The 19,140-nt window shown below is 48.4% G+C and overlaps 1 protein-coding gene and 1 pseudogene across 8 annotated transcripts in view; one reads left to right on the forward strand and one right to left on the reverse strand.

Moving 5' to 3' along the window:
• The window catches only part of KSR1 (kinase suppressor of ras 1), a 169,862-nt gene that overhangs the window by 67,156 nt on the left and 83,566 nt on the right, over positions 1-19,140 (forward strand). Inside the window, exon 1 of one of the 8 annotated variants that reach the window (XM_063656313.1) lies at positions 17,155-17,315. The exons of the other annotated variants lie outside the window; for them this stretch is intronic. The gene's annotated coding sequence lies outside the window, so the exon portion shown is untranslated. Of the gene's footprint in view, positions 1-17,154; positions 17,316-19,140 lie in introns of those variants that run through there. 8 annotated transcript variants of the gene reach the window in all.
• On the reverse strand, positions 2,356-3,404 carry LOC129018291 (myb/SANT-like DNA-binding domain-containing protein 3; annotated as a pseudogene).

Raw genomic sequence — 19,140 nt, forward strand, 5'->3', positions numbered from 1 at the left:
ACCTTCCAGCTCACCCTTCTGCCATTCCTTGTCCTTATGTTCCTAGATGGCTGCTGGAGCTCCAGCTTTCACATCAGCTTTCCAGGGAGCAGGATGAATGAACTGGAGAAGGATGTGTCCTATATATATTCCTTTTGAAATTACCATGTGGCACTTCCATTTATGTGTCATTGGCCAGGTATTAGTCACACAGCTACACCTGCCTGCGAGGGAGGGTGGAAATGGGCCAGCTACAACCTCAGCATTCTGTTAGGAAGAAAGGAGAGTGGAAAGTGGGAGGCCACCACTAGATGATGAAAGATGAGATAATGAGTTTGGGTACCTCTGGCCCATGCAGGCCAGCCGTCCATTTGGGGGTTAGATTGGGGCTGGAGCTTATGAGAGGAGTGGGGTTCAGAGTTTTCTAAATTGGGAGTCATAAGCATGTAGGTGATTGTGGGAGTCCTGGGAAAGGAGGCTGCTGAGTTGTCAGAAAGGTAGGAGAACTGGGAAGCTAGAGGTGGGCATGTCTGGGAGGAGAGACCACCTGGCCAGATGCCCCAGTGAGGTCAAGCAGGATGAGGGTGGGAGTGAGAACACAGATTCTGGGGGCTTCTGCAAGAGCAGTTTTGGTGGAGTAGAGAGACTAAGATCAATGGAGGAGTAATATTGAACAGCTGAGGAAATGTGTCAAGATCTTTGAACTTGAAGGGAATGAGAGAGAGAAGGGGGAGCTGAAAAGAAAGTATTTATTAAGGCCAGAAAGATTTGAATGCAGGTTTGGAGGCTGAAGGACAGCTAGATCTCCCCTCCCCATCCCCTTTCCAAGGAGGGAGGTAATGATGGGAGGTGAGGATAGGCAAATCCAGCAAGTACAGGCCAGTGGCCTCCAGTATCTCTGCAAAGGGGCTTGTAGAGCATGAAACTGGTGAAATGCTGCCCCAAGAATTGGGGAAGAGCAAGGAATTAGATAGGATCAAGTCAAAGAGCTGCTAAGCCAGAGGAAGTAGGTCAAAACCTAAGACTTTGGATGTCCCCAACCCACCTGCACATTGAGTTTTCTCCAGTAGCAATTACAGGAGCAGAGAAAGAGAGATTACCCAGGATTAGAAGGCTGCAGGCAGAGCGGCAGGAAAAGGCGGGGAGGGGGCTCTGGGTTCCTGGAGTGGCAGTGGTGGTGTGGAGTTCAAGCAGGGTTATATTACATTATGCTGTAAGGTGAAAAAGAGTGGGGCACATTTTAGAAATATTGCCGTTAGAAATGGTAAGAAAGAAAAAATCTTATGCCCATGAAGTTGTAAATGTCAGAGCATTGTCTCATCGTTACTGAAAATGTGATCATCTAGACACACAGAATTGTGCTCTCAGTCACCCGCATCAGTGCTTCTGTATATTTTGAGTTGCATTAATTTGCAGACCACTTATTAATATGAAACTGTGCCGGCTTGTTACTTGGTAGCAGACCTGGGAGCCGGATGGCCTGGGTTCAGATTCCAGCTCCGCCTCTTACTGTGTGAACTTGGACAGGGCTGTGTACAGTCAAGCAGGTTGTGCACTGCACAAGGGGGTGAAGGGTTCCTGAAATCCAGACTGCCCCTATTGCCAGGAATATGCCTTTTGTGGTTCTGTGCTGTGTCTGTGCAGAGGATGGGATGCACTCTTTCACCTTGCACAAAGGCACTGCATGGGTTGGTTCTGGCTCTGGCTTTGGGCAAGTTGCCTCTGTGCATCAGTTTTGCTGGAGAGAATAAATGAGTTACCGCATGTAATGTGCTTGGAACAGGGCCTGACACATGGCTAAGAACCATGGTAAGGATTAGATGCTGATTATATGTAGTACTGGAATGAGCTGAGCCTTCTGGGTCTCCTCTGAAGGCTTATCTTGAGTTTCCCAAAGCCTGGCATTTAGGAGAGGATACAGCTCTCCACCCCTTATAGTTTGGTCACTGAGTTTGCATTTTTTCCCAAAGGTTCCAAAGGTTTCCAAAGGTTCTCTCTAAACCTTAAGCTTTTCCAGGTTGCAGCTGCTTAATCTTAAGGCAGCTGACCTTGGTGTTCCTGGTGCCTTCTTCATCTGAAAGAGGATGAGGTAGTTGGGGCCAAGGACACCCCGGGTAGTCTAGCAAGATTTGCCCTTCAGACATTTGCGTAAATCTTCTCCCTAAACATCAAACTGGAGAAATATAGGTGTGCTATAGGGAGAATGAAAACAGCCCTTTCCAATTTGGAACAGTTTGCGTGGAAGGTGGGGCCTTGCCCCTATGGCATCCAGATCTGTTCGGTAACTGCAACTTTCTCTCTCTCTCTCTCTCTCTCTCTCTCTCGTATGAATTCTAATTAAGAGACATTACATTCAGAATTATAGCACTCAGTGATAATTTTCAGAAGACAGTAACAGCTTCTTTGCCACTTAAGGGGTACAAAGGGTGCAGCTGTTTCCCTGAAGGAATTCTTAAGTTAGTGACTACTACCACTCAAATTTTCCTAGTTGTCGCTCTGTTACAGGTTACTGACCGCAAGTCCATGTTCCAGACATTCTTTGCCAACACAATTAATTACAAGAGAGCCACCCCCAAAGTCTTAGGGTGAATTGGGAAAGGGCCAGTTAAATGAGGAAACAGGCCATTCCTTGGTAAAAGTTTGTAGTTTTCTTTCCCAATACATCTTCTCTTTATTGAGAACTTCATTTTTATCCTGTGTTCCTCCTCTGCCATCTCACACTCTCGCTCTGTCTGCTGGATTTTGGCCACAATGCACCTCATTCATTTGTATCAGTTGCAGTTGTAAGATGGACATTTGTTGATTGTGTTCAGTCCTCATGCATCTTTTTTAAAGCACCTTCATGAGAGATTTTGCTCCTGTAGTTTTTGTTGGCTGTTATTCTGACAGCTGAACACGAGGGTTCAGATTGATAGGTCCTCTCACGTGTTGGAAAACGTATGAACTCTTTCTTATCATCGCACAGTTCTCTATCTGAAACAGCAAATGATTCTTGGGCCATGGCGTCGGAGTGGTATTTGGGCTACCTCCTCCGGGGGAAGGGGTGGAGGGAGTGCTCTGCAGGAAGTAGAGCTGCTCCAGGAGCATGCTGGTGATCTCCTTCCCTAGGACGTGGGTACTCAGGAGGGGGTTGACGCTCCCTTTCACCTTCTCTCTCCTTTCATGGGCCATAATTGTTTTAGTCTGAGCCTCGATGTTCTCCCAGCACTTCTTCAGCTGTTTGAAATCCGGCAGGGACAGCTCGGCTGAGAGTTGCATTCGTGGGTCAGTGCCTGCAGGTACATTGATTGCTTAAGGGCAATAGTTCACACATCAGTTTTCTTACATTCCAGCACATATTTGTACGTTTCTACTAAAACCAGCAGGGTGCTCTTTTCTACTTCTGAGAAGTATTTGGCAGGTTTTATAATTTCATTGTTTTGCATTTTCCACTATATTTCCCCTGGCCGCCAGCTATCCTGTAATCCCAGCTACTTGGGAGGCTGAGGTAGGAGGACTGCTTGAGCCCAAGAGGTCAAGGCTACAGTGAGCCATGTTTGCACCACTGCACTCCAGCCTGGATGACAAAAGGAGACACTGCAGTGGCACACCCGCCCCCCCCTCTTTTTTTTTTTCTTTTTTGAGACAGAGTCTTGCTCTGTCACCTAGGCTAGAGTGTAATGGCGTGATCTTGGCTCACTGCAACCTCCGCCTCCCGGGTTAAAGCGATTCTTCTGCCTCAGCCTCCCGAGTAGCTGGGACTACAGGCGCCAGCCACCACGCCTGGCTAATTTTTGTATTTTTAGTAGAGATGGGGTTTTACCATGTTGGCCAGGCTGGCCTTGAACTCCTGACCTCAAGTGATCCACCCACCTTGGCCTCGCAAAGTGCTGGGATTACAGGCGTGAGCCATGCCCGGCCTGACTTCTTGTTTGGGGCACAAATCAGACTGTAAGAATCATGAGAAAAACAGTAATATCTTGGGCTTTCACCAAATGTTTTATCCTGGTCAGCAGTATCTTTAGAAGACATAAATTTTCATAGTTTCTTGATTTTAGGATATATTTCGTAGTTTAATATTTCTGAAATTGGGAGGCTTTGTACGATGTCTTTAATGTAGTAATTCTTTGCTCTCCCCAAATGCTGTTATTACATTGATTATGTGTCTCATAAATGAACATCCCTACCTCTTGTGGGTCATCCAGGGTGGAATTTGTTTTATTGGTTAGTAGAAAAGGCTGTGACCTAATTAGTGTATCGAGTAGGTATTCTGTGTAAATTAATGCATTTATTTTGTTTTTTATTATTTTTGAGATGGAGTCTCACTCTGTTGCCAAGGCTGGAGTGCAGTGGCGCCATCACAGCTCACTGCGACCTCTGCCTACTGGGGTTCAAGCGATTCTTGTTCCTTAGCTTCCTGAGTAGCTGGGATTACAGGTGCGTGCCACCATGCCTGGCTAATTTTTGTATTTTTAGTAGAGAGAGGGTGTCACCATGTTGGCCAGGCTGGTCTCAAACTCCTGACCTCAGGTGATCTGCCCACCTCAACCTCCCAAAGTGCTGGGATTACGGGCGTGAACCACTGTGCCTGGCCAAGTTAACACATTTAGTCTTTAACACATTTAGTCTTTGGAAGAAACTGAAGCTCAGGGATGGGTCAGTAATTTGTTAAAGGTCACACCGCTAGAAAAGAGTGGATCCAGTATGTGAGCCCAGCTCTGTCTAACTATGATGTTCAGTTCTTTCTCCTTCTCAGGAGAGACCTGTACTTCTTCACTTTTGGCTCCTGCTGTTTTTTTAAGCCAAGGATGCCCTCTTCTCTTCCTATTGAAACTCCATTTATGGGCCAGGCACAGTGGCTCACGTCTGTAATCCCAGTGCTTTGGGAGGCTGAGAAAGGAGGATCTCTTGAGCCCAGGAGCTTGAGACCAGCCTGGGCAAGATGGTGAGACTCTGCCTCTACAAAAATTAAAAAATAAAAAAAGTTAGCTGGGTATAGTGGTGTTCACTTGTAACCCCAGCTACTCAGGAGGCTGAGGTGGGAGGATTGCGTGAGCCTGGGAGTGTGAGGTTGCAGTGAGCTATGGTCACGCCACTGCACTTCACCCTGGGTGACAAGAGAGACCCTGTCTCTACTGGAAAAAAAACCACAAAAATTCCAAAACAAAACTTACACAACCTGTTCCCCAAAAACCTATTGGAAAAAAAAACTCCATTTATTATTCTTTCAGTTTGGATAACATTTTATGATTATAAAAATGACACCCGTTCTTTAAAAATACAAAAAAGTAAAAAAACTTTCCAGCGTTTACATTTTGAGATGTTAATTTTGCTATAAAAATAGAAATTGACCTCAAAGTTGAAAAAAGAAAATTAATGCCTTAAATTAAAATAAAAAAGATATGTGAAGATCATACTGCAAATGTAGTTTTCTTATCTTGAGTTGTTAACTTTCTAGAAGATTATGGGCGTTGCCTCATATCATTAAGTACACTCTTAAAAGGGACTTAAAAAAAAAAAACTTGCCTCATAGTTTTCTGTGATTGACACACCAGAATGTAGTTACCTACTTCCCCATGTTTGGCTATTTTAAGTTACACTTCCGTGAATAGGCTTATGCTTACACTTAATTGTTTCTTTAGGATAAATTCCTAGAAGTGGAGTCTGGCTCAAGGGTTAAGGGCCACCTGGCGAGGCTTCTGTTGCATCATCCTGTTTCTCTGCTGCCCTCCAGGGGGGCGATGCCACTCCATGCTCCTGCCATGCTCCTGCCACAGCCACACTGGGGAGTCCCTCTGCCAGTGTTGCCAAACATCTGCCCATATGTTTCCATTTTGTATTTCCTTGCTTATTATTAAAGTGGGAGGTTTGTTATGGTTGCCGGCAGAGGTAACTTTCCTTTGAGATAAACATGTATATTTCCTTGGCCTGTTTAACTGACTTCTTTGTGCAACCCCAGTCGTTCTTCAAGACCCAATTCAAAGCTCTTCTTTTCCATTAACTCTTTCCCGACACCCGTCTTTTCTCTGAAGCTGGAAGCTTTAATTTTCATATCTGAATTCTCACATCCTGTGTGTATCTGAAAACCCTTGTCAAAGACACTTTTGCATTGCAACTTGATATCTTTGGCCCCCCACTTGAATCTGAGGTCTTTAGGGTAGGAGATGGGTCATTCATTTCTGTATTGTTTGCAGGGCCTTGGCACCATACTGGGTAACTAGTGGGTACTCGATAGTCTTGAATGGATGGATAGATGGACACACACTGTTCTTAACAAACCAACCAATCCACCCCACACCCGTCAGCAAAATGAGTTTAATGTCACCTTATGAAATTGCTCTCTTCCTTTCCACATCTTTCCCTTTGGAATCAGTGAGGTTTTGCTCCATCTAAAGACCCAGCAGGGGCTGGGTGCAGTCCCAGCACTTTGGGTGGCTGATGTGGGTGGATCGCTGGAGCCCAGGAGTTTGAGACCAGCCTGGGCAACATGGTGAAACCCCGTCTGCACAAAAGATACAAAAATTAGTTGGGCGTAGTTGTGTGTGGCGGTGGTCCCGGGTACTCAGGAGGCTGAGGTGGGAGGATCGTTTGAGCCTGGGAGGTCGAGGCTACACTGAGCCATGATTACACCACCACACTCCAGCCTAAGCAACAGAGTGAGACCCTGTCTCAAAAGAAAAAAAAAAAAAAAAAAGACCCAGCAGGGCAGACGGAGTAACCAGCAAAGCCGACCTTAGTGGTGAGGCTGGGCATGGCGGCCTGAGCAGGGATCTGCTCCAAATAGTACGTCTACCGTGTGCTCCTGGACCTTTCTCCCTTTGCTAGAAGAGAAGCACCAGCACCCTCCCTTTTCCTCTTGCGACATTTTAAAATGTATTATTACCATTCATAGCCTTACAAAATCAGTACACAGTAATTAGAGAACATTTGGAAAACACAGAAAAGTAGAAGGAAGAAAATGATTACCTATAGCCTTCCCACTCAGATCAGCCCATTCACAGATGGACATTTCTGCTGTGTTTTCTTTCAGTTGTGTTTTCCAGGCAAAGACTTTGTGTGCGAGGTTTTGCTTACGTAGTTCTTGCCATCCATCATGTAGATTTTTTTGTCCTGCCTGTCGCTTAGTAAAATAACACAAAAAACTTCCTATGTTTTTGTAAACCTGCTCAGTGGCTCTGTCATAGTTTAGTAAGTGGTTTTACCATCACCTCCTTAGCTGTGCTTCTATTGTTGGGTCTTTGGGTTGTTTGCACTGTGTCCCTCTTGTAAACAATGTTGGGATGGACAAGTTTGTGCTGGGCGTTTCCTTGTCCCTTTGGCTGGTTACCTCAGGCAGACTGGCCCATACCAGCCCTTCCCCTCTTCATTCTCCTCCCTTGGGGCCAATGCCCTATTTGCCTCTCGGTTTGTGTTTCTCAGTCTCTGTGTGTAGCAATATGTTGAGAAACGGCTTCCTTTTTCAGGAAGAAAGCTCAAGATGTTGAGCCTTGAGGAGGCTGTGCACAAAGGTGCAGAGTCCTGCCTGCTGGGTCATGGCCTTGGCACTGCAGGGCGGCCCCCTTCTGCCTCACAGGCCCAGGGTTACAGAAGGTGCAGGTGACGGGGAGGCCACGCCTTTGGAGGGGCTGCCTGGCAAACCTTTTCCCCTGACAGTAAGCTGAGGGGGTGGCCCTGGTCACATGTTGCAGGTCTCTGGAGGGGGTATAGTGAATACCTGAGTCCTTTTTCTCTCTGGTCCCAGACTCGGATCCGTCATGGCAGATCTGGCCCCTGTGTTGTGTGGGCGAGTGTTAGGGGAGAACCCCTCCTGTGGGGCTGCTGAAATGTGTGCTGTGCTGGAGGTGGCTTCAGCCCTGCTCCTCTGAGCAGCTGCTTGGGGCTTGGGGCATGCTGTTGAGCTCCAGAGAGCACTTCAGCATATAGCCAGCGGCGCCCTGAGGAGCTGCAGTGACAAAGGCCACTGTGGCACTCAAGGCTTCGGTTTGGACGGTGGAGTAACATTGCCTGGGTTCACCTCCCACCCTGGACAGTTACTTTATCTCTCTGTCTTTCATCTCCACGTGGGGATAGTAATAACACCCACCTCCCCAGATGAAATGAGTTAGCATTTTATACACTTCTCAAAACAGTCCCTGTTTGTTAAATAAAAATAGGGAACCAGTGTTAACAGCTAGACCACTTGCTCACAGCAGGTTGAACCCAGGACTTCTGCCGTCCAGTATGGGGGAAAGAGTGCTGGACAGAACCAGGAGACCTGGAGACCGTCCTGGCACTGCCTTCTACTTTGTGTGACTTTGACTAAGTCGTTGTCCCTCTCTGGGCCTCAGTTTCCTCATCAGTTTTTCATCTATTTCTGTGAGATGACCTTAGGCCCTTCTTATCTTAGAACATCCAAGGATTTTGTAATTTAAAGGCATTTCAGACATCTCAAGATGGGTCTGGTCCTGCTAATAATCCTCACTGGTTGACGTGGTCCTTAGATGGGGCCAATTGCAAAGGCCAGAGGGCAGGAGATGCAGAGCCCTGTGGGGTTTGCCTGGTTGTTCTCGGTGCGGGTGAGCTATCCTCCACCTGGAGGGTTATGGTAGCTGGGTCACCTGGGAACAGGCTATGGGAGAACTGGCCTCCTTGGGAATGTGCTGTCCTGCACGGCAGAGCACTTTCAGGTACGGGCTGCTCTGTGAGGCCACCCTGTGCTCCAGCCCGCAGCACTTGAGACTGACTTGCCCTGAGGTTTGTGTGAGCGAAATTGGGTCTTATGCAAGAGTGAGTGCATGCATCTCCGCTTCGAGCTGTTACATCAGAAAGCTAAACACGGAGAGCCCTTGCGACTGGAGAACTAGCAGGAGACCCTCGCTCTGGTTCTTTGTCAGCGGGTGGGATGGGGTAGGATGTGGCTTACAGGCTGCTGTGGAGGAGAGGACTGTGCTAGGAAAGAGGTTGGAGCTGGTGGACTCTCTCCCAGGCGCTGCTTTTCCAACAGGCTTTCTGGAAGATTCTGGCCTCCTTCTGATCAGGTGGCGGAGCATCCCCGGGGCTCCTAACCAGGATTCGTGTGCTCTGGGTCAGTGATGTCTCCATCTGCATCACTGCTGGTGGAGCACAGTGGGAAAGGTCAGCCTTCAAACTGTGGAAGGTCAGATCCAGCACCTCAAGCCTGGAGGGGCAGCGTGGGGCATCAGCCTCTTATGAGTTTAAGTTGGCTCTAACACATACCAGCTGGGTGAAGTTGGATTGGCTTCCTGACCCTCTGAGTCCTTTTTTATAAATGAGAACATTTGTACCAAGATGCCCAGCATTGGCCTGATGGACAGTAGGCACCCCAAAAGTCTCATTCAAGGAAGTAATGTAGCCCATGGTTAAGAGCATGGGCTGAGCAGCTGAACTTCCTGGGTTCAGTTTCTTGCTCTGCCACTTACTAGCCGCATGACGTGGGACTGTTCTTCGTTCTCAGTTTACGCCTCTGTACAATGGGGATAGTTATGTTAGGGTGTCTCTCACAGGTTTGTTGCAAGGATTAAGTGAGTTAATTTAGTTGTCCCTTGGTATCCACGGGGGAGTGGTCCCAGGAACCCCTGAGGATACCAAAATCCAGATTCTCAAGCCTTCTTAGTACAGATGCAGATGCAACCATTCTTTTTTTTTGTTTTTAGACGGAGTGTCACTCTGTCGCCAGGCTGGAGTGCAGTGGCATAATCTTGGCTCACTGCAACCTCTGCCTCCCAGGTTCATGTGATTCTCCTGCCTCAGCCTCCCGAGTAGCTGGGACTACAGATGCACACCACCATGCCCAGCTAATTGTATTTTTAGTAGAGATGGGGTTTCACCATGTTGGCCAGAATAGTCTCGATCTCTTGACCCTGTGGTCTGCCTGCCTCGGCCTCCCAAAGTGTTGGGATTACAGGTGTGAGCCACCGCGCCCAGCCGCAACCATTCATTTTTTAAAAAAGATTTCTGATCTGCCATTGAATCTATGGATGCAGAACCCACAGATCCTAAGGGCTGTCTGTACACATAAAGCACTTAAAGCAGTGTCTAGCGCATGATAGTCACCCTTGTTGGAGTTAGCTGTCATTGTCTAATTTCTTCAATAAGGGTGGTCAGTTGATTTCTTGGGAGCTTGGCAGCATACCGCCTCTCTTTATTTTGAGATGCATCCCCACTCTGTTCAGCTAGAGCTTGTCCAGGTTGACAGGTGTGTGTGCGCACGCGTGTGTATGTGTGTGTGTGTACGCGTGTGTATGTGTGTGTGCGTGTGTGTGTGTATTTTTCAGCCGTGTCACCGCTATCCAGGTCTGGAGAGTAGCTCCCCTTGCAGCCTGGGGGCCAGGCCTCTCCTCGGCTTACTTCTTCAGGCTGTGTGCATCTTGTTACCAATCCTGGTTTGCCTCCCTCTTCTGCACAGACTGTGCTCAGAGGTTCGTGTTGCACAGTTTGGCTCGGGTGTGCCCAGCTCTTGACCTCCTGAGAATAAAGTAAGGGCCAGGAAAGCCATCCTTTCAGTGTGAGTGCGTTCCAGCCACGCCTGGCTTTGTCTACGTTTGCCCATTTTCAAGGAATACACCAGGGTAGCTTGGGACATGCCATGTAGATGGAGTCATCCAGGAATGTGTTTAAGAATCTTAAAGCAATAAACAAGTCAGACTAACTGCTTTCAGAGTACAAGAGACTGGAATTTTCATGATAGAGATAGCTGACAATGAGTGTTAATCTATTATAGCAGGCCTCATGTCTTCAGCAATAGACATCCCCCTCTTCCCCCATTTTGCAGATAAAGGAAACTGAGGCAGAGAGTGGTTAAATAATCTGAGTTAAAGCAGCTAGTCAGTGGCCGAGCTGGGATTTGAACCCTGGTCTGTTGGCCTGTAGGCCCCAGCACCTGACTATCCATCACTATACTGCCCCTGGCTGGCATTCCTGGGATTATACAGCAGCGGCATCCTGTCGCCGGAGCCCTTTCTCATCCCCCGCTAATGATAGTGCTGGTAATGTGAGTCCAGTTACAGCTGTGTTGCCTGAGGTGCACAGGGCCTAGGGGGATAACTGCATTGTCTTTAGCCATTGCTTGTTAGAGAGGGTGGTCTTGCCTTCTTTCTCCCTCCCAGAGCTGATGTTACCTAAACCCTGCTGCAATATTATTCCTGGGTTTCAGGTCTGATTTTTATGTCCCCTACATCCCATATCTCCTTCCTCTGACCAGACAAAATGGTCCCTCAGGAAAAGAGCTTTGAAGATTATATAGTGGAGATGGCTGTGGCTAATCAGTGACCTTCTCAGATCGCTTAGGAAAAGCGTGTGGATGTCCTTGTCAGGTCTTTCTTCCCTGAGAGGCATCTGAGAGGTCCCTGGGGTCACAGCTGGGAGTGACCTTGGGTGGGACTCAGTGTTTCAGGGGTGCTTGGTTTTAATCTAAGAATTTCAAATCATGCTTTCCTGGGTGGGAGTTGGGGTGGGCAGTGGTTGTGAAGCTGGCGCCACAACATAGGATGGTGTGTAGCCTTGGCCATGTGCCTTTACCTCTGAGCCTTGGTTTGCAGTGAGGATCAGACGAGGTGCTGTCTTGCCAGAGCGCTCCGTAAACTCTGTAGTGCTGTGACTGAGCATGAGATGCTGCGACCAAGTATCCGTAAGGTACACAATCATCACATTGGTATGCGCCACAGAAAGAACACACAGTCATGTCACTAGGAGTAATTCTGGTCTCATTTGAAACTCAGCGTGGTGGTTTGGTGCCAGAGGTGTTCCTTGGGCCTCTGGTACAAGTGAATTGTTAAAAGGGTGTGGGTGCTGATATGCCCTCTTGCATAGAGCTTCATTTCACAGCCGGTTGCTCTCCTTGTTCCATGGGAAGCTTGCAGATACATTAACAGATCAACAATCGTGATTCTTCATCTGGACGCTTTCCTTCTGCACTCTTCCCCAGTCACCCATCCTGGTTTTCCTATCAGTTGCCAAAGGCACAGCTTTGATGTTAAGATTAAGATTGCAGCGAAGGAAGATGGGAAGGAATCTTTGCTGGGAGCTCGCAGTCAGCCAGCTGCTGTGTCATATTGTTTTGTCTTCACAGTGATCTTTTGAGGCTGATCTTTGCCCCTCATTTATAGCAGAGGAAGTGAAGGCTCAGACATTCAATTGCCCATGGGGCCCTTAGCTGGTAGGAGTCAGGGCTGAGTTTCAAATGAGACCAGAATTACCCCTAGTGACATGACGGTCCATTCTTTCTGTGGCGCACACCAATGTGAGAGGGCCCTGTGGGGTCTGGCCATGATGGCAGACACTGCCTCTCTCCCATTGCTTTCTGTCTGACCCACCTCCACGGGTGTGGGGAAGAGTTGGAGATGGTACTGTTGGAGCAGCGGCTTGTGCTGTTGGCAAGCATAGGGTTCCCCTCTGTCTGGGAGACAGGGCAGGCACAGCACTGAAGTGAGAGACAGCTGGGCTGGGGCTGCCTGTGGGCTGAGTGCCCTTTGAGGGTGGAATCTCCAGCCAAAGGGCCCCTCCCCGAGAAGCACCAAGTCCTAGTAAATCAAACAACAAACAGGGCTCTGCTTGGGCGGCTCATTTGCTGGAGAAACTCAGTGCTTCAGCTTCCTGCTAAGGTATGCTGGTATGCCAGAAATTCCCTGGACAAGCAAGAAGGGAAGTCATGTCTTTATAGTAAAAACACTAATAAAACAGCTCTAGAATCTTCTCCTTCCTTTACACCCACACTGCCACTAACTAAATTACCTTTTGTTCTCATCGTTTGCTGAATTGCAGTGCTTCTTAATTGATTTTCCTGTCTTTGGTTTCTCCACACCCACTTCAATCTGTCCTCCTTATGGTTTCCAGAATGAGGATCGTTCAGAAATGCAAATCTGATCACGTTTTTTCCTTTGCTTCCTGCCCCACGCCTGCAAGATTGAGTGCAGATGCCTGAGTGTGGCATTCCAAGACCTTCTGGAACTTTGTAGGACCTGCATGAACTGGTCCTGGTCCCTGACTGAAACAAAAAAAAGTGGCACCAGCCATTGATCTGGAGGGTCTAAGAAGGCCCTGCTCATGCACCTGGCCCTGGGTGGGGACCATTCCATCAGGGGCAGGCCCAGGGCCACTCATTATGGTCTCTTCATCACAGTAGTCAGGACTCTAGGAGACTCTGTACTCTGTTGGACAAAGTAGCCACAGACCAACCCAGGTTCAAGGGGAGAGGAAATAGACCTCTAGATTGGAGGAGTGTCATATACTTTGTGGCCATCTTCAATCTGCTGTGGTCGTCTACACTCGTATGGTAGACTCAGATGATCCTGTGACTACCCAGTGGGGAAGAAGAACCCTCACCACCCACTGCCAGGAGCGGGGGCTCCCCCACCTATTCTTTTTCTCTAGCAAATGCAAGATCCTACATAGCCTGCTTCACCCCCACCCTTACCTTGTGCACTCCGGGAAACTGAGTCATCATGTGTCTTCCTAAGTGCAGGGGTGCAGCTGGGGGTTGTATTCCCAAACACTCAGCATCAACTGAATCAGGGTAGAACAACAAGGATTCCATATCTCTAGCTCGTGGCAAATGTTTGTCTGTACTCCAGGTCTTATATAATAGACTTGAAGGTACTCTAAGGTACTGCATGTGGTTTACAGTATGCTAGGGTCCTTTTTCAAGGATATGTAACTCTCTCAGCCTCAGTTTCCTCAGCTGTAAAATGAGATTAATAATAGTACCTGGCTGGGCGCAGTGGCTCACACCTGTAATCCCAGCACTTTGGGAGGCCGAGGCGGCAGAACGCCTGAGGTCAGTTCGAGACCAGCCTGGCCAACATGGTGAAACCCCATCTCTACTAAAAATATAAAAAATTAGCTAAGCGTGGTGGCGGGCACCTGTAATCGCAGCTACTTGAGAGGCTGAGGCGGGGGAATCGGTTGAACCCGGGAGGCGGAGGTTGCAGTGAGTCAAGATCAGGCCACTGCACCCCAGCCTGGGCAACAAGAACGAAACTCCATCTCAAATATATAAACAAACAAACAATAAAATAAAAATACCTATCGGGGATTCATGTAGGTATTAGGTGAGATAATATAGAATGTATAGCATGATGCCTAGTACATAGGAATGCCCAGTTAAAAAGAATATATCCAGTTGTGGTTAAAACAGTCCTGGAATACAAAAAATAACTCAACGTGGATCAAAAACCTAAATAAAAAAGATACAACAATAAAACTTCTAGAACCCAGGAGAATATGTTTGTGAATGTGGGCTTGACAAATATCTCCTAGATAGGAAATAAAAAGCACAAACAAACAAACAAAAAGATTATTAAGTTGGACTTCATAAAAATTAGCTGCTCTTCGAGATTTAAGGACTTTTGGAAGAATGCTTTTGGATGGCATGTGGTTTGAAGAAGAATGAGGGATACTTTCTTTTTACTGTTGTAGGTTTTCTGGAAGCCAGCAGGAAGCCTCAGCCTTAGAAACATTAGCAGTAGAAGGAGGTTTGGAATACTACGAACTTAATAGAACTACTTTTGGTTGCAAGTAACAGAAAATGTGACTGGAATAGGCCACTATGTTTCTCCTACAGTGAGTCTGGAGTTAGGTGGCACACATATGCTGGTTTTGCAGCTGAACAGGGATACTGTCTCTGGTTTTCCAGGCAGCTCTTGCCATCCTTGTGGTTGCGAGATGGCCACTGCAGCTTGTCTGTTTTCAAAATGGGCAGGAAGTGTTGGGCAGCCCCAAGATCTGTCCCATGCTTTCCCAGCAGGTCCCCTAGCAAGCAAGTCCTCATGCCTCATTAGCCAAAACTGTCACAGGTAACCAGCTTCAAGGGAAGCTGAAAGTGGGGACTGAATCATCATGATGGCTGTGCAGGGACCCCATTCCGGATCAATTATGTCACACTCGCTGAAGCTGAGGCTCGTGGGCTGTGATGTGAAGACTGGGCTGCGAGCCACTGACTGAGACCAGTTCATCACTGGGCACAGTGCTACCCTGAACAAAACTGGGTCCTGTGGGCAAGGGAGAAGCTGGGAGCTGATATTAGGTGGAGATGAGCAGTCTGAGCATGGTGCTCCACAGGGCGTGGCAATTCGGGCGCCCCTCATCCTTCTGGGGGAGTTCACAATGCATTCATTGATCCCTGGTGTCTGGGGCACTCATCTGTCATTGCCCCTTGCCCCTGTCCAGCCCTTTGTCCTTTTCTGTGATGGCCTGAATTGCTAAGCCAACAGTCACGTCCCCGGAAAGAAAGCCCTCTATCTTTCCAGCACTGGGCACAGTCTCCTTCTCATAGTTGGTGCATATAGGTCAGAGTTTAAGGTGCCTTGCCTTCCCCATCCCTCCCTTCCAGTGTCACCCCAGGGAACAGGCCTTAAGGATAGGTAAGGGGTTTGGCCCATTGGCAGAAATTTACCTTTGCCATTAGGTGCAGCCTCTGCCTTTTTCCCTAGGCCCCTGCTTGGTAATTCACACCCAGGTGCCTTTCAGTTTGCAATGTCAGGAATACTCCAGGATTACCTGTTGTGATTGAGGAGTTGAGCTGAGGGGGTAAACTAGTTCGTGGCTGTGCCCTGTGGGCCTGGTGACCTTCAGACAAACACGTGGAGTGTGTGTTTGAACTGGGACACAGGCCGTGTTGATGAAGTATCTGGTCTGTGAGCAACACCACACCTGTGGCTCCTGACACCTGGGCCAGCACTCCCCTCAGCCTCCCAGCAGAAGCACCGAGCAGCGGGGCTGCTGTGTCATGGACGCTCAGACCTGCTGTCTGTTGCTTTGCCTTTCCTAGCCTGCGGTCAGGTGTCTGTGCGGACACATCTGTTCCCCCAACTTGTGTGGGTTCCTGAAAATTATGGACCCCTGCCGCTTACGACCATTGTCCTTGGAGTCCAGCGGTGCCTGGCATTGGGAAGAGGTTTGGTTGTTGAATGACTGGATGATGGGCAGAAGTTCTTTGTTGCCCTTATTCAATTGCTTCAGGCACAGGGGAGTTAGGGGGTAAAGTGGGTGTCTTTCTTTCTCATGATTTAGTCCTGTTGGTCCCCACAGCCCCTAAGGACTGCGGGTACTAACAGCACATGAGATATTGGGGAGTTACATCAATTGAGGCAGGAAGGAAAACTTGAAAGGCAGATCAAGACAGATCATTTACTGACTTCAAATAATTGCTTTCTGAAGAGCAGTGTTTTGACTCACCTTGGCTTTGCAGGTGGGAACTGTATTAGGCTGTTAGGTCAGGGAAATGCCTTCCTCTTCGGTTCTGCGGCATCTCACAATGTCTGTGGCGCATGAAATGGCCTAGCAGTTGTTGCTGAGAAAACTCGGGCCCTTGGCCATTCACTCTGGCCCAGTTCAAGCTCTGCATTTCCCAGGAAGCATCATGGGTGCTTTTAACCCATAGTTGACCACAGTCTTCTTTCCCTGACTGCTCATGCTTAGTACTGGAGCAGTGGGAACAGGTGATTTATGTGATTTATCTAAGGTGGGTGCCTAGTTGCACAGAGGAGCTAACTCATCAGTGCTTCCATACAGGGTCTCCTGCACCCACTGCTGCACCAGCCAAAGGCAGTCAGTCATACTCTTAGACAAGTGAGCTCGTTTTGTCTCAGCCTGGGGTTGAATCTCCCATCTACAGTCTGTTGTCAGGTCCTCAGACTTTGCATTCCCAGTGGAGCTTAGGGAAGGGCAGGAGGCCCTGAGTTCCCAGCTGTGGCCGTTCTCACCCCTGGCCTCCTTGGGAACGTCTCCACTTGTGGTCTGGGTTAGACTTGTTTGTTTGTGTTTGAAGTTCCCCGACTCCGAGTTTGACGTCAAGGCAGGATTGCTGGTGGGAGGCTTGGCTGGGAGGTTGTCTCTACACAAATGTAAAAGCCTGGCAGCTTCCCCAGAAGAGTGCGGGTACGGGCCAGGCCGGGAGAGGGCTGGCTATTGTGAAATGCCCAGCTCAGGGATTGAGGTCACTTGTACTTTCTCCTCTCCTTGCCCCACTTTCCCTGTGTGCCTCTCCTGCTCTGTCCCATGCCCATGAATGTCAGCCCCCGTGGGTGCCCTTGAGGGCTGGGCAGTGCTGGGAGCCAAGGGCTGCCTCTGGTGCCCTTGGAGCTGGGTGCTATGGTCACTGCGTTCCTGTGCTTGGAACTGTCAGCTGCATCACAACTTCCAGAGGCCTCCTTACATTCTCAGAAATCATTTTGCAACAAGTTGGCCATGGCAGCCAGGCTAGACTGCTTAGCTGGCTGGGTTGGCGGGAAGTCCCCAGAAACGCACTCCAGCTTTGGGAACGAAGTGGAAGATGTAAGGGGAGCTTCCCCGAGGCATGGACAGAACGGGTCAATAGTGGAGGAGGAGCAGCAGCTTCAGGGACCACTGGAGTGAAGGCTGGAGTAAGTTGCCAGGGCTTTGGTGGCATCCTGAAGTTCGGGATGGTGTAGTCAGCGACTTGGCAGGAGCAAAGACTGCTGTGGGCACCACGTAAGAGTCTGGTGCTGCCTACTGAGGAGAAAGGAGTCAGGGTCTTGTGGGTGCTGGTGAGCTGGAAGCTGGTCCACAACTGCACCTGCCACAGGAGGACTAAATAAAACAAGAGGCAAGTGATGGATGAGTGGAGTGGCTGTCCAGTTGCTTCGTGTCACTCTGTAAAGCATACTAGGATCTTCTTAAAAGGGATGACCTCAGGTTATAGGCAGGATGATGGCTAGTTTTAATGAATTTAATGCTGGCTTAGAGCCAGGGGTGGGGTACAGCCCAGAGGGTAGGTTACTGCAAGTCAGGACCAGAGGTGGTGGCCCAGCTGGGTGGCTGGATACATTTAGAGGGTGTGGGCAAGCCTGTGGCTCTTATTCACAGGATTCACTGCCTGGAACAGTCTAGGCATGGCTGGATTTTGGGCTTTGGATCGCAAAAGAGGTAGACCCTGCCCACTGCCATCCTGCTTGTACCAGTCAAGACAGCTTAGGGTGTGGGTTGCAGGAGTCATTATTTTGAGAGGTGCATAGAGAGCATTAGATTGAGGTTGGAATTCCTTCTTTAACCACAGGATTCAAGAAAGTTACAAAGGCTGGTGCCTTGGTTTCTTCATTGTAAGATGGGAATGATGAAGTACACCTTTAAGTCTTGTGGGTTTCACATGCGAGGTTTTATGATTTGTGAGTGACGGTGAAGGATGAGCAGTGACTCGTCATTTGGCTGAGGCTGGACTCGATGGCAGGCATGCAGGTGAGCATCCCTGAGCCAGTGAGTGAGCCCAGTGTGCTGTCCAGTACCCACATCCCGATGTAGCTTTGTTTTTCTTTACTCAATGTTGAATACACAGTACATCCCATCAGAAGTCTGGAAGGGTCTGTAGTGTTTTCAGTTACACATGAGTGTATTTTGTGGAGGGAATGATGTGCTTTAGGGACATTGCCAGCTTTAGGGTTGTGTGTGTGTGAAGATTGGGACATCAGTCACCCTTGTGCTATTGGGGATCTACTCTAATTCCTAGCCTCTGGAATTTTCATTGACAGTCCAGGTAGAGGAAGTGATATGGTACCATACATAAGGAAAAGATTGTTAACGCTACTAGGTTGACAAATGAGTACTGACATGATTCTGTAACTGAGGGAGCCTGCTACTATACATGGGAAACTAGTGTCCATGTTAGCCTGTGCCTTGGATTCATTTGCTCATTTATATGTTAACATCTGTGACATCTGTCACAACAGATTTAACCCCCTGCCCTGCTTCTGAGACATGAAGATCTGGGCCACTGAGAGGGTCCTGTGTCAGCCAACGACCAAAGTCAGGGTTAGGGTGACAACCTATAATAGGCCTTGGCATCTGGCTGCTAACATAGCCAAGATCATGGGTTTGAGAGTTGCCCACAGAAGAGACCTCCCCATCTCAGGCCCTGCAATTTTAGGGTGGAGCTGACTTTGTTTGCAAAGTCAGTCGTCTGGAAAGAGGTGTTTTTTGCAAAGGTGCTAAAAAGCCTGGGTGGGGTATAATCCAAACGGCACCTGCCAAAAGTCTTCATGCTTCTCCTTTTCGAGGTCATTCTGCAGGCTGAGCAGGAGTAACACTAACAGAGTTCTATTTAGTGAGCACTTTATATGTTCTGGACATTGGACTAAACACTTTGCATACGTGAGTCTGCAGCAAATTCTCAGCAGTGCTATGGGGCACGTATTGTATTTTCTCTGCTTTACAGAGAAGGAGACTAAGATGATG

The sequence above is a fragment of the Pongo pygmaeus genome, chromosome 19 (assembly GCF_028885625.2).
Source record: "Pongo pygmaeus isolate AG05252 chromosome 19, NHGRI_mPonPyg2-v2.0_pri, whole genome shotgun sequence".
Classification (NCBI taxonomy): Eukaryota; Metazoa; Chordata; class Mammalia; order Primates; family Hominidae; genus Pongo; species Pongo pygmaeus.